The sequence below is a fragment of the Arachis stenosperma genome, chromosome 8 (genome assembly GCF_014773155.1).
Source record: "Arachis stenosperma cultivar V10309 chromosome 8, arast.V10309.gnm1.PFL2, whole genome shotgun sequence".
Classification (NCBI taxonomy): Eukaryota; Viridiplantae; Streptophyta; class Magnoliopsida; order Fabales; family Fabaceae; genus Arachis; species Arachis stenosperma.
The window spans coordinates 4,732,257-4,746,281 of NC_080384.1; positions in this window are offsets into that span (position 1 = coordinate 4,732,257).

Sequence of the window (14,025 nt, forward strand, 5' to 3'; positions counted from 1 at the left end):
AAACCCATCCTTCAATACTTCCCAAGCCTTGCAAAGACTCCTCCAAATGGGAGAACCCTTGTTCTTAGGACAACCAAAACAGTCATATAGAGATGATCGATATTTGGCATCCAATAATTGGACCCATAACTTGTCTGACTGCTGGAAAAAAGTCCAAACTAGCTTCCCAAGAAGAGAAATATTCACACAATAAGGATCTCTAATCCCCTGACCTTCATATTTTTTTGGAGTAACCAGTACCTTCCAACTAACAAGATGCAATCCTCTTCCATTAACTTGTCCTTTCCAAAGAAAATTTCTGATCATAGAGTCCAATTTACTAATGATTCCTTTGGAAAAAATAGATACCTGCATCTGGTACATAGAAATAGCGACTGCAACGGAATTAACCAAGCAAAGTCTACCAGTTCAATTGAGTAAACTCCCTTTTCAGCTTGCTAGTCTACCCCGAATCTTATCCAAGACACCATTGAAAGTTGAACAGCTCACCCTAGAATGGCTAAGGGTAACCCCAAGATACTTGCCAAGTCCTAGACAAATCTAATAGAGGACACCCCAGTGAAAATCTCTTTCCTTGTTGCAGAGACATTTTCAAAGCAAAGCGCTTTAGACTTCTCCACATTAATCTTCATCCCAGATGCTTTGCAAAAGTCTCTAAAACCAACATCACATTTTGCACTTATCTCTTTGTAACTTTACAGAATAAAAGAAAGTCATCCGCAAACATTAAGTGGGACATTCTAGGTCCCCCTCTAGAAATAGTAACCGGCTCCCACAAGCCCAAATCAAGCTGATGACTAATGAAACATGTCAATATTGCCATACACAACACAAAAAGATAGGGTGACATAGGGTCTCCTTGTCTAAGACCCTGGCTAGGAGTAAAGCTATTCAGACGATTTCCATTCCAAAGAATAGATAAGGAGAAAGTAGTGACACGATTCATAATCAAATTAATCGTAGGACTGGAAAAACCAAAGCTCTTAAGGTATGGGCTAAAAACATCTAGTAAATTCTGTCATAAGCTTTCTCCAGATCAATCTTAAAGGCCAGTGTGCCTTTCTTTGATTTAGTCTTCTTCATAAAGTAGAGGACCTCTTGAGCAATAATGATGTTGTCAGGAGTTTCTCATCCCAGAATATATCCTTCTTGAAGCGGGCCAACAATCTCCGCAAGATAAGGACAGAGCCTATTAATAAGGACCTTCGTGATGATCTTGTAAACTACATTGCAGAGACTAATCGGCTTGAAATCTTTCATAGATACCGGCGATTCAATTTTTGGAATAAGAACCAGTAAAGTCTCCATTATTCTCAGATCAAGAGCAACATCGGAGAATGCCTGCTTAACCATCTTCCAAATATTAATACCAATGATCTCCCAATATTCCTTGAAGAAGAAAGCTTGAAACCCATAAGGACCCGGAGCTTTAAAAGATTTCACGTGAAAAATAGTTGTTCTGACTTCCTCCATAGTAACTAGTGCCGTAAGATCATTGCAAGCTTCCTCATTCAGAGAAAAAAGAGGAACATCACCAAGGCAACCCAAATCAACATTATCCAAATGATAGAATAAACTTTTGTCGAAAGACTCTGTTTCTCGACTCATAACCTTCAGATCAGTTTCTCACACTCCATCCTTGAGAAAAAGACCATAAATCTTATTATGCTTCATTCGCATAAGAGTTTGAACATGAAAGAATCTTGTATTTCTATCCCCGAACCTTACCCATTGCTCTCTGGACTTTTGGAACCATAGGAGCTCTTCTTGCACTAGTGTATTATTATAAATCATCAAGAAAATGTTGTTCTTTCTGACGCAAGTAAATTCTATCCACCACTTCCAAACTCTTCTGTAAATAATTAATCTACTGCTCTAATTCACATTTCTTAACAAAAATATTACCAGAAACCTTCGAGTTAAACTCTAATGATCTCTTCTGCACTTCCGAAAGTTTGTCATGAACCCCTCTATTACTAGACCACCATGACTGATTCACAATATCCTTATACCTGGGATGAGTAGCACAAGCAGTAACAAAACGGAAAGGTCGATTCCCTTTAGGCTGAGGATAACTTTTACAACACACTAGAATAGAGCAATGATCAGACTGAAGCCTATTTAAAACTTCTACATAAGCCTCTGGAAAGATAGATAAGCAACCACTATTTATACAAACTCAGTCAAGCTTTTTTGCCACGTCAACATACTCTTTCACCCTCCTGTACCAAGAAAACCATCTTCCAATAGTCTTCAGATCAAACAAACTACTATCCCCTAATGAAGTAGCAAACCTGTCTGCTCTTTGATGAGAAAATTTACAACCCTTAGATTCATGGAAAAATATGACTTCATTAAAATCTTCAAGAATAATCCAAGGTCTTTGAAAAATCATGAATTGTGCAACAAGATAATCCCAAAGGAGAACCCTTTTATTAAATTGAGGGTTACTATAAATACCACTACACCCAATTAAATTATCATATTGAACCTTAACAGAAACACCTTGATCAAAAGTATCAATGACCTTACAACAAATACCCTGCATAGAGGATAGAAACCAAATACCCCCCTTTATGCTCTTCTGCTTCCACTATACCAACAGAGTAATACCCCAACCTTTCATAGAATAATTTTAAATGCTGGAAAAGGGAGCGAGTTTCAACCACAATAAAGAAAATATGTCTAAATTTTCTAACAAGTTCTTTACAATGCACCCAGGCTAACTTATTAGAAGCACCCCTAACATTCCAAATAATCATATTTAAACTATCCATAAATAATAGGGACAGAATAAATAAGAACATAATATTCTAAATAGAATCACCAACCTCAATAGGTGGTTTGTCCTGCGATACTAGCACACTCTGATCCTCAATAATTGCCACCCTCGGACCCCCCAAACGCTGCACCCGCCATGCTTCCATCTACTAAATTTCCCTCCGCTGCACCGTCATTTTTATCAACTAGCGAGTTCTGCAGGGAGGAAGGTCGCAGGCGCTTCCGGAGAGAAATTCCATGACGTGCAGGAGTTCTGCACGATGGAGATGGCACAATTTCATGCTTTTCTCGCTGCCCTATTCTAATGCCAATTAGTTTACCTCCATCACCATATAAATTGGGCCTTGGGACTCTTTTCGAACCATACTTGTGCTACTTTCCGTCTTGGTCCTTCATACCTGATGGCTGACCCATTGTGAATTTTCCCTTATGCAATACTTGTTACCAGCCCTCTCCATCATCTATGCATGTCTCCTTAACATGACCATCAGACACGTGAGGGGTCAATGGTTTCGTAACTGCATCTTTCCCTTTAAGAACTCCTAATTTCTCGCCCAAATTATGAGAATCTTCACCCAAATCGCGAGCTTCCGATTCAACCTCTTTTTGAATTTTATGATTGTTGTGTGGCACTAGTGTTGGGGTTTCATGATTCTTTCCATCACCGAAAGAATCATCTTTCCCTTCTGATGACTCCTTCTCCATGCACAATGATTTATCATGCCCATACCGTGCATAAGTAGAACAAATCAACTGTAAACTCTCATACTCCACTTCAAAAGTCATGCCCTCTACTATAATGTGTTTGATTACCGGCAACCTAAGATTAATTTAAACACAAGCTCGGACATATTTTTCTCTCTCTGCAAGCTTAGTGGCCAAGTCTAGTTTCATCGGAGCCCCTATTGCAGAAGCAATCTGCAGCATTGCTTGTTCCTGGTAGCACCAAATCGGAAGTCCCGAGACTTGAATCTATACTAGCGTTGATCCGAAGGATTGTTCGCATGGCCTAAAATTCACATCCCATAGCTTTATTATGACAAAGTGACCATCTATCAACCACTAGCCACCAAGCATGACTTTGATCTTCAACAATATCAAATTTAACAAAAAAAATATCCAAACCCCACATCCAACAAATTAAACCCTCCTTGATGCGCCAGACTATCTGAAGCTTATGCATAAGAGCCGTGTAGCCATAATGCTTATCCAACACCTTGATCACGATGGCTTTCTTATATAGTTCAGCTAGACAACTCTTTGTCTCTTTCGTAAAACTGACACTTGGTGGATGAGAATTACCTTGCTTACCTGTCAACGTGGTAATACTATCTCCAGATAAAGATCCTACTAATACAAAGGCCTTAGACTTCTCTACACCATTGACATTATCTCTAAAAGAAACCTTGGATGGCTTTTCTAAACCCTCTCGAGAAGAACCCTCCTTGACACCGGATACACACCCTCCCACGCTTTCTCCCTTATTTCTTCCGATGGCTATGACCATCTTTCTCACCATGTTTTACCCTCAAACATTCGTCCCGGCTCTCTCCTTCTCTCATTCTCTCTGAGTACAGAGTACGTAGACTTACTTGCATTTGTTAAAATATAAATAAATATATAGAGTTTTTATAATTAAAAAAGTTATTAAAATTTTAAATTTGTTATACTTTATTATAAAATACTTATTCATATTTTGAATACTTTAAATGTTTAAATATTATTAAAAATTGAATTTGGTATATTGAATATAAATAATTTTTTAAAGAAAATTAAAATTTTTAAATATTTTTTATTTTTGTTTATAGTTTAGGTATATATATATAAGGTCTTTTTCAAGGCTAATATTTTTATATGGAAAAAATATTGGTATTTTTGTTGAAAATGAGATTATTTGGTGTAATTACAGGTGGATGAATTTTGCAAGTGGATAGTCAACATGCAGGGTGCGTGTTGGACATGTATCAATATTTTGGCCAACACGCGACATCTTTTTTGCACATTCACAATACTATAATACACTTCAAATATCAATATTCAACCATAATACCATCTTCATCTCCATATTAAAGATAATTTCTGCTTTTTTAAAGCTTTGGGTTAGTCTAAACATAATAATAAACCAGATTTAATACTTAAAAAGTAATCTATAACAGATTGCAAATTAATTATTTACATTATAGGTTTAGCCTAGTCTGATCTAACTTGACATGTTTCCACCGTAATCGCAATACTATGTATCATACAAATAGAATATTTAATTAAGTTCTGTTGCAATGTATTTGAAAAAAGTTGCTTACTTCAACATATTATGTCAAATTATATATTCATGAGAGATGGCACATTATTTCTTTAGAAAATTTTTTTGTTATTGAAAAAAATGTATTTTTCATTGAAATGGAGAACTAAGATATAATTGCAAGTATATAGATGTTATAGATGAACATGCAACATGTAAGTTATGTAAAACTGCAACATGCAGGTTGCTGTATTTTGTAGGTTGTGTGAAGCCTCGATGCAAGTCAAATACTTAAATAAAAGTGTCAGCGGATCATCCACTACTTTAAAATTATAATGCAATGCATGCAACAGTGCCTTGTAAAGAGCATTAGACAAATTGCCCCCAATAAGTACGAATTTGTGCAAAATCTCGAAGCATTGATAAATATTTCAACTAGGCATAAGTCGTTGACTTATCAGCGAACAACATAGTTCTGGGCAAATAGAAAATGTGGCACTGCACATATAGTTAAATAGATTTTAGTGTGTTTAAAGGTTTTATATCTCAATATGTCGAATCTATGACAGCCTTATGTAACTTGATGAGTTAGTGCTAGCTTTGGATTTTCTATTAAAAACTGTTATGCACTTAGCTTATTTACCAAGAAGGCATGACTACTGTTTGTTCCTCCGATAATGGCGTCCCGAGATCAATCCACATACTAAAAATGTTAACCACATCTTTTAGGATTATCATACATTCACCTATCAGAAAGTGAAAGGTGTGAGTCTCAGACCTCTACCATTAATTTCAACTAAAGCCACAACTCGGTAGGCACTATCGCATGTCTTTTTGTTTAGCACACCCTAAAAACGTGATAGAACTCTGTCAATCTTAATGCATCAACTACAATCTCATTATTCATTTCTGGCGGATCAACTTTTTAGGATAAGAAGTTCATGATTGCTTGATACAAACAACATAACACTAATAAACCAAAAAAGTCTAACAAAACAATGATAATTATAAAATTATTATTATTTAAATACATTATAATTATTAAATATTATCAAACACTAAACATAAATATTAAACTATAATTACGAAAATCTAAAAATTATAAAATAATTCTAAATTCATTATTATACGGGTTAATAGTCAAATTAGTCCCTAAAAAATGACTCGTTCTTCAAATTCGTCTTTGAAAAATTTTATCAATCAAATTGGTCCTTCAAAGATTGTAAATTAATCATTTTTGCCCTTCAGTCACTCAATTAATAATTTTCGTAAATGTTTGATGATATGAAATGTTAACTCACATCAGACTTGACACCTAGCATATTTAATTAGATGCTGAACAAATATATTTATGAAAATTTATTAATTTAGTGTCGTTAGGTTATATTAAGATTAAGGTTTATATAATTGAAAAATGAATTATATTAATAGATTTTCATAAACATATTTATTCAACCTCCAATTAGACATATTATGTGTTATGCATGTTATCAATTAATGTTTTGTATCATCAATCGTTGACGGAAACTATTAAGTGTTGGAAGGACAAAAATGATAAATTTATAATTTTTAAAGGACTAATTTGATTGGTAAAATTTGTCAGGGACAAATTTAAAGAATAACACATCTTTCAGGGGTTAATTTTATCATTAACCGTCATTGTACACTAACAAAAACAATACAAAATAATATAACTTAAAAAAATGAAAATCGAAACTATTTTTATAAAATAATATAAAATATTAAACTATTTTAAGTATATTAGGTGTATCGTACAGGATAATGGAGCGATTGAACAAGATGTAAATCATAGGATCCAAGCAAGTTAGTCAAAATAGCAGGGTGCGTATGGTTTCATATGTGATAAAAAAATGTCTTTAAAATTTAAAGGTAAATTATATTACACTGCTATTAGACCGGCTATATTTTATGGTAAAGAGTGTTGGACGGTCAAAGGAGAGCACAAACATAAGTTAAGTGTGGCGGAGATGAAGATGTTAAGATGGATGAGTGGTCATACACTATTGGATAAAATAAGAAACGAAGATATAAGAGAGAGAATTGAAGTAGCACCTATTGTGGATAAGATGGTAGAATCGCATCTCAAATAGTTTAGACATGTGAGAAGAAGACCAACAGAGTACTCAGTCAGGAAGGTGGATGAGATGGAAGATAGATATGGGATGAAAGACCTAGAAAGACCATTCATGAGATGGTCAAATGAGATCTACATGTAAACGATCTCCCTGCAAACATGATATATAATAGAATTCAATGACGTCATTTGATCCATGTAGCCAATCCCACCTAGTGAAACAATGCTTTGTTGTTGTTGTTATAAAATAGTAAATTATTGAAATACTAAACTTTTAAATTCCATTTTATAAAACATAATTAGCAAATACTAAAGATAAATATTAAATTAAACTGTAAAATCTGAAAATTATAAAATACTTATTTACAAATTATTACAAAATAATTATAAATTATGCCTACTTAAAAATATTAAAGTAATTAAATTATAAAATATTCCTATCATAAATTATTAAACTTGTCATAACAATTAAAAATTATAACACACTATATTATAATTATAAAAAAATTGAAATTATAAAATTATTGCAAAAAGTACTAAATTACATTATTACATTAATTAAATTACTTTATATTAAACTTTAATTACATTAAAAAATTTTATAAATTATTACATTATAATTTAAAACACAACTGAAAATTATAATACAATTATAAAAAAACAAATTTATAAATTTAATATAAAACATTAAAGTGATTAAAATTAATATCATCTTACATTTTAAATGAAATTAATCAAATAATGAGGATTATAAAATATATAAAAATAATTAAAAAAATTAAGGTGATTAAAAGATTAAAATGTTTGACAATATATTATGTCGATAATATATAATCGCGCATTGTTTTAACACACATTAATAGTTTTAAAATAATTAAAATTCTCTAGTTTCTCTAAAATTTTTTGCAAAAATTTAAAAACTCTCTCTCTCTCTCTCTCTCTTAACTTTAGATGCAAACATGCAATGCAAGCTCCTCCTCAACTAAGGATGACAACAAGTCCTCATGGGAGTGGAGACATGCCCTTCGCCCTTGTCTTCCGCCTCCATTATCTATCTCCATTCTCGCCCCGTCCCCATGACGGGTAACGGAGGCTCTGTATCCACTGGCAACTTGAGTATTTGCGGATACCCACAGATTTATTTTAAAATAAAAAATTGAAAAAAGTTAAAAAAATAGAGATAATTATCAACAGCCATGGAACCTTTAAAAGTAAATACTCAAATGATAACAGCAAATTCATAAATGAGTAAGGCAAATCTACCGAAATTTTGATAAACACACAAAACATAGACAGTAATAACAGCAAATTCACAGATACAGTGATAACAGCAAACCATAGATGAAGAACGACGAAGACAGAGATCCTCACTGCTGCGACAAAGACAGCATTGAGAGAACCCTTCCTACTGCGACGAAGACAGCGTTGAGAGAACCCTCACTGTTGCAACAAAGACGACGACGGTAACCCTCACTGCTTCGACAAAGACGACAATAGTGACACTCATATATGTGTGAAGAGTGAAGACACCGACAATGGATGATGAACGATAAAGATGGCGACGTAATTTCAATGAGAAAAAGAGTGCTAGTGCACAACGGTAAGGGATTTAGGGTGGCGGCAGACGGCGAAACGGTGTTGGGAAAAGAAGTGGATTAGAGAGGACAAGAAGTATGGGTTTCATGAATGATTTCATAAGAATTTAGAAGAAGAGAGAGAGTGCGAATGACGACTTAGGGTTCACTAGAGGGTTTGAAACATATATATATATATATATATATATATATATATATATATATATATATATATAAAGATAAAGGGCACTTTTATCATTTCTTATAACAGGGATTATATGGGTATCCACGAGGCAGGGACCTCTATCTCCGCCTCTTTCCCCTTTATTATATGGGTTTTCGTCTCTGTCTTCTATAGAAAAAATTGATCTCTAAATTTGTTCCTTAACGGGTAAATTCCCGAAGATAGCCATCCCATAAAAAAAAAATTGCCATGCCTACCCTGTACCCTCAACTTTAAAAATCCTTCACACAATGTCTCCAATTTTCAAACATGCTTCTGTCTCCTACATGCAAACCAAAAATATTGTGACCTGCGTATTAGCTTTCACGTAATTTGTGTAATTCCTACAGATTTCTACACATGTTAAAACCTAGTCTTCACATAACTTGAATACTGCTCTTTTCGTAATCTGCAATAGATACCAATATAATTGGATTACACCGTTTTTTTTTTCACAATAAAAATATTCTGGATTTCTCCCCCTAATTTTAAAATAAAACACACTAATAAACTATTTCAGCCTCAAAATTACACTAATGTCTTATTTTGATTTTTGGTATAAACATGTCCTAGATGATTCTACGTAAATCGAATCAATTAGATTCAATTTATATTCTTTCAATGTAAATCGAATATAATTTATTCAATTTACTATATATGCTATATCAATAGTAAATTGGATCTAGTTGATTCGATTTACTATTAAACAATACATATATAGTAAATCGAATCAGCTTTATTTGATTTATTACTTGTAACAGATTATTGATATTTACTACTTTTAAGTTAATTGTTACTTCTAACTTAAACTTAGATTTTTCAGAATATACAATCATCAAAGCATAAACTTTATACTTCATTTCACAAATTAAACAATAATTTAATTGATATAGTATTTTAATTATTTCTCGAATTACATATTGTATAAATATAGTTAGTCATTTTATAAAGTATAACTATCTATTACTTGTGACTATGAAAAATATTCAAGTTTTAACCCTTATGCCACCTTGGAGGGGTGACAGAGGAAAAATATCGGTAAAGATTTTTACAAAAAATATCGCGTTGCAAGTATAGTTCTAAATCGACAATTAAACGTCAATCAACATTTAAATTGTTTGTCACAAATACAAACCCAATAAAATTAACTAAAGTATTTAAATCTCGGGTCATCTCTCAAGGAATTGCAGTGAAGTGTAGTTTATTATTGGTTATGGAAAAGTATATTTTTGGGTTTTTGAAATAAGGAACAAGAAAATATAAATTATGAGAAAAATAAACTAATAATTAAGAAAGCTCTTAGCAAGGATTGAGAATTAGAAGTCATATCCTTATTATCATCATCAATTGTGATGGTAAATGTGAATTGCCTTCACTTAGTTAACCTCTAACCAATGGAGGAAGGTCAAGTGCATACAATCAACTTGAGTTCACAAGTCCTAGTCAACTCATAGTGAGACAAGCTAACTGACAATCTTCAATTACCAATCAACAAAAGAGTTTTGATAACTCAAGAGTCTATAATTGATCAATCCAATTCAAGAACATAAAAATCTACTTTAAAAGCCACCCAAGCATTTTATCAAACACTTGGAAGACACAAAATAAAAGCATAGAAAAGTAATAAAAGAATATAAAATCTAAGATCAACAATTGCAAGGAATCAATAATAACAAATGAAGAAAGAAACAATAATAAACATGAAATACCTCAAATTGCATTAAAAGGAAATTGAATTTAACATGAAGAGTTCATAAACTAAATTAGAAAAATTAAGAAATCAACAAGAGAAGATAAACTAAGATGCTAGAAAAATAGAATGTAGTATAAAACCTAAATTAAAGCAAAATAGAAATCTGAATTTGAGAAGAACTAAAACTAAAACTAAGAGAAACCCTAAAACCTAGAGAGAGGAGAGAGTCTCTCTCTAGAATTCTACATCTAAACCTAAAATTCTGTGAATGAAAATTTGAATGAATGATTCCTTCCAGCTTCACTCTGCGCCCTCTAATCAATATTTTCGGGCCTGAAATTGGGTCAAAAGCAACTCTGAAATCGCTCCCAGTATTTTCTGTAATTGCAGCACGTGATGCTCTGTCACGCGTACACGTCGCCCACGCGTACGCGTCGCTTGAACTCGGCACTGGCCACGCATAGGCGTCAGCCACGCGTGCACGTCGTATGTTTGCTGCACCAGTCACGCATACGCGTCGTCCACGCGTGCGCGTCGCTAGCAAATTCTGAAAACTTCAATTTCTTGTGTTTCTTCCACTTTTGCATGCTCCTTTTCCATCCTCTAAGCCATTCTTGTCCTATAAAACCTGAAAACACTTAACACACATATCACGACATCAAATGGTAATAAGAGAGGATTAGAATTTGCAAATTTAAGGCCAAAGAAGCATGTTTTCAATCATAGCACAAAATTAGGAAGGAAAATGTAAAATATGCGAATTATATGCATAAGTGTGAGAATAATGGATAAAATCTACTCAATTCAATACAAAATAAACCATAAAATACTAGTTTATCAATCTCTCCACACTTAAACATTAGCATGTCCTCATGCTAAGCTCAAGAGAAGCTATAAAGGAAGTGAAGAGGAATGGTAGAATGTATGCAATGCAACCTATCTATATGAATGCAACTAAATGTGAAATGCTTCTACCTACTTGGTTAAAATTAACTAAATCTTTTAAGAACGAATATGAACTGGATTCCACTAATTCAAATCATAAAATGAAGTACAAATAGACTTGCAAGAAGAAAGCTCGTGAAAGCCGGGAACAAAGAATCGAGCATCGAAGTCTCACTGGAAGTGTATACACTCTGATCACTCTAGTGTTTAAGGTTCGATTCTCTCAATTCTCTACTAATCTTGCTTTCTAAGACTTGCTCTTCTTCTACCAATCAACAAAAATTCAATGCACGAGTACACATATCAAGAGGTCTTTTCAAGGGTTGTAATGGGGTTAGGGTCAAGGTAGGAATGTATTTGGTCAAGTGGACTAATATCTGAATCCTTGATTAACCTAAACTTTTCACCTAACTTAAGACAATCCATGTAATGAGAATATAAAATCTAACTACCCATTAACTATCTTCGCCACATATTCATGAATCCAAATTTGAGTACAACTCATATGCGTTGCTAACACCATTTACTTTGGGGCATTTTGTCCCCTTTTATTATTTGCTCTTTTTCTTTTTTTTTCTAATTTTATTTATTTTTTTCTTTTTATTTTTCTCAATGCATATGATTGAGGTATTGAATGCAAGAATGTGTGCTCAACTATTTTTTTCATAGTTTTACCAAAAATACACAATATACCCAATTCCCAAACCAGATGTTTCCAGATCAAATTTTTTCACACTTAAATTATGAACACTCTCACTAGTCTAAGCTAACCAACGATTCAAATTAAGGACATTATTGTTTTCCTCTTAGAGTTAATGATGTGTTAAAGTAAAGAACAAATAGGGTAAAATAGGCTCAACATTAGTTTGCAAAGGATAATGAAAGGGTAAGGCTATATGGGTATGTAAGCTTAGAGAAACAAGGCCTCAATAACATAAGTACATGCATACATCAAACAATGAAAATATAAAATCAAGCAAGAGAAAGATCACAATTTTAGAGAGAACAACACACACCAAAACAAAATATATTGGTTGATAAAATGCAACCAATTAATCCGGCCCAAAATCTCACTGGTTTGTGTGTTCGAGCTCTAAAACGATGTTCCAAATTAAATATCTTCAAACAAGTTTAACAAAAATTTTAATTCAAATTAGTGAAATGCTCTAAAAAATTTCTTGAAAAAGAAAATATTACTTCAACCAAGTAGTAGCTAAATGCAAGCAACTAACTGACCATGCAATTTATCATGCAATGCAACAATTCAGTAACAAAGAAAACTAAACATTGGTGTTGAAAAGAAAGTAAGTAACCAATAGAAGTCGGTACCGACCTCCCCACACTTAAAGATTGCACCGTCCTCGGTGCATGTAAAGATGTGCAAGTGGATGGGTTGCTACAACTGATGTGCTTTCTCCAAAGATTGTGCGGCGGGACTTGTTTGTCGCCCCATTTAGAATTTTTTCATTTTCCTTCTTGGTGGCCATCCTGAAAGAAGAGAAAAAAGAAGAAGAATAACCCACAAACAAAGATATGCAAACAAATAAAATATGGGTGGGCTAATGCCAAATAATACTGAGGTTGTCAAGTACATGGTAGCTACAACATGTGAGTGAAAAAATAATATAGGTAAATGGCATATCAATAGTGCAAGAATTGCAACAATGAGGGAGAGAGAGTGGGTCATGAAAGACAATATAAGGTCATATCAATGCACAAGGAATACAAGTGTCATAAAAGATTAGCATTGAGCTATAAATAATATCACCCAATAATATAAAACAAGTCACTAAGCACCAAAATAATGGAAGAAATATGCAACAGTTGAGTAAGAAAATTCAACACCAATGAAAAAAAAAGCAAAGTTAGAAAAGGACATGAAAATAAGTACAAAATTAAAATACAATGAATGAAAGTATGTAACGGCAATAAACAAAAGAAAATGAGAGATGAGAAAAATGAGAAGTGAAATTTTGAAAAGATGAAAAAAGAAAAATAAAGAAAGGTGAGTGAGAAATGAATGTGGGAAGTGAGAAAGAGAGAGAGGAAGGAAAGAAAAGAAATGGGGGAAGGGAAGAAAGAAAAAGAAGAAAGAAGAAAGAAAGAAGTAAAGAAGAAAGGAGAGAGAGAAGCAGCAGGGTAGATGCGATGCCGAGGTGACGCGCACGCATGGACCACGCGTGCACGCGAAAAGCAGAAAAGGGCAGCGACGCGTAAGCGCCATCCACGCGTACGCTTGAAATAAAGAAAAGTGAAGGTGACGCGACGCGTCAGTCATGCGTACGCGTGGGCATAAATGGTGCCCAGCGCACAAGTTTCGCATGGTTCCAGCACAACTCTCTAGAATCAGCACTGGGTGGCAGCATCAACCAAGCAACGCATGCACGTCGATCATGCTTACGCATGGGTAGGTGAAAATTGATGGGTGACGCATACACATCAGTCACGCGTACGAGTGAAGTTGGCTATGCGCAT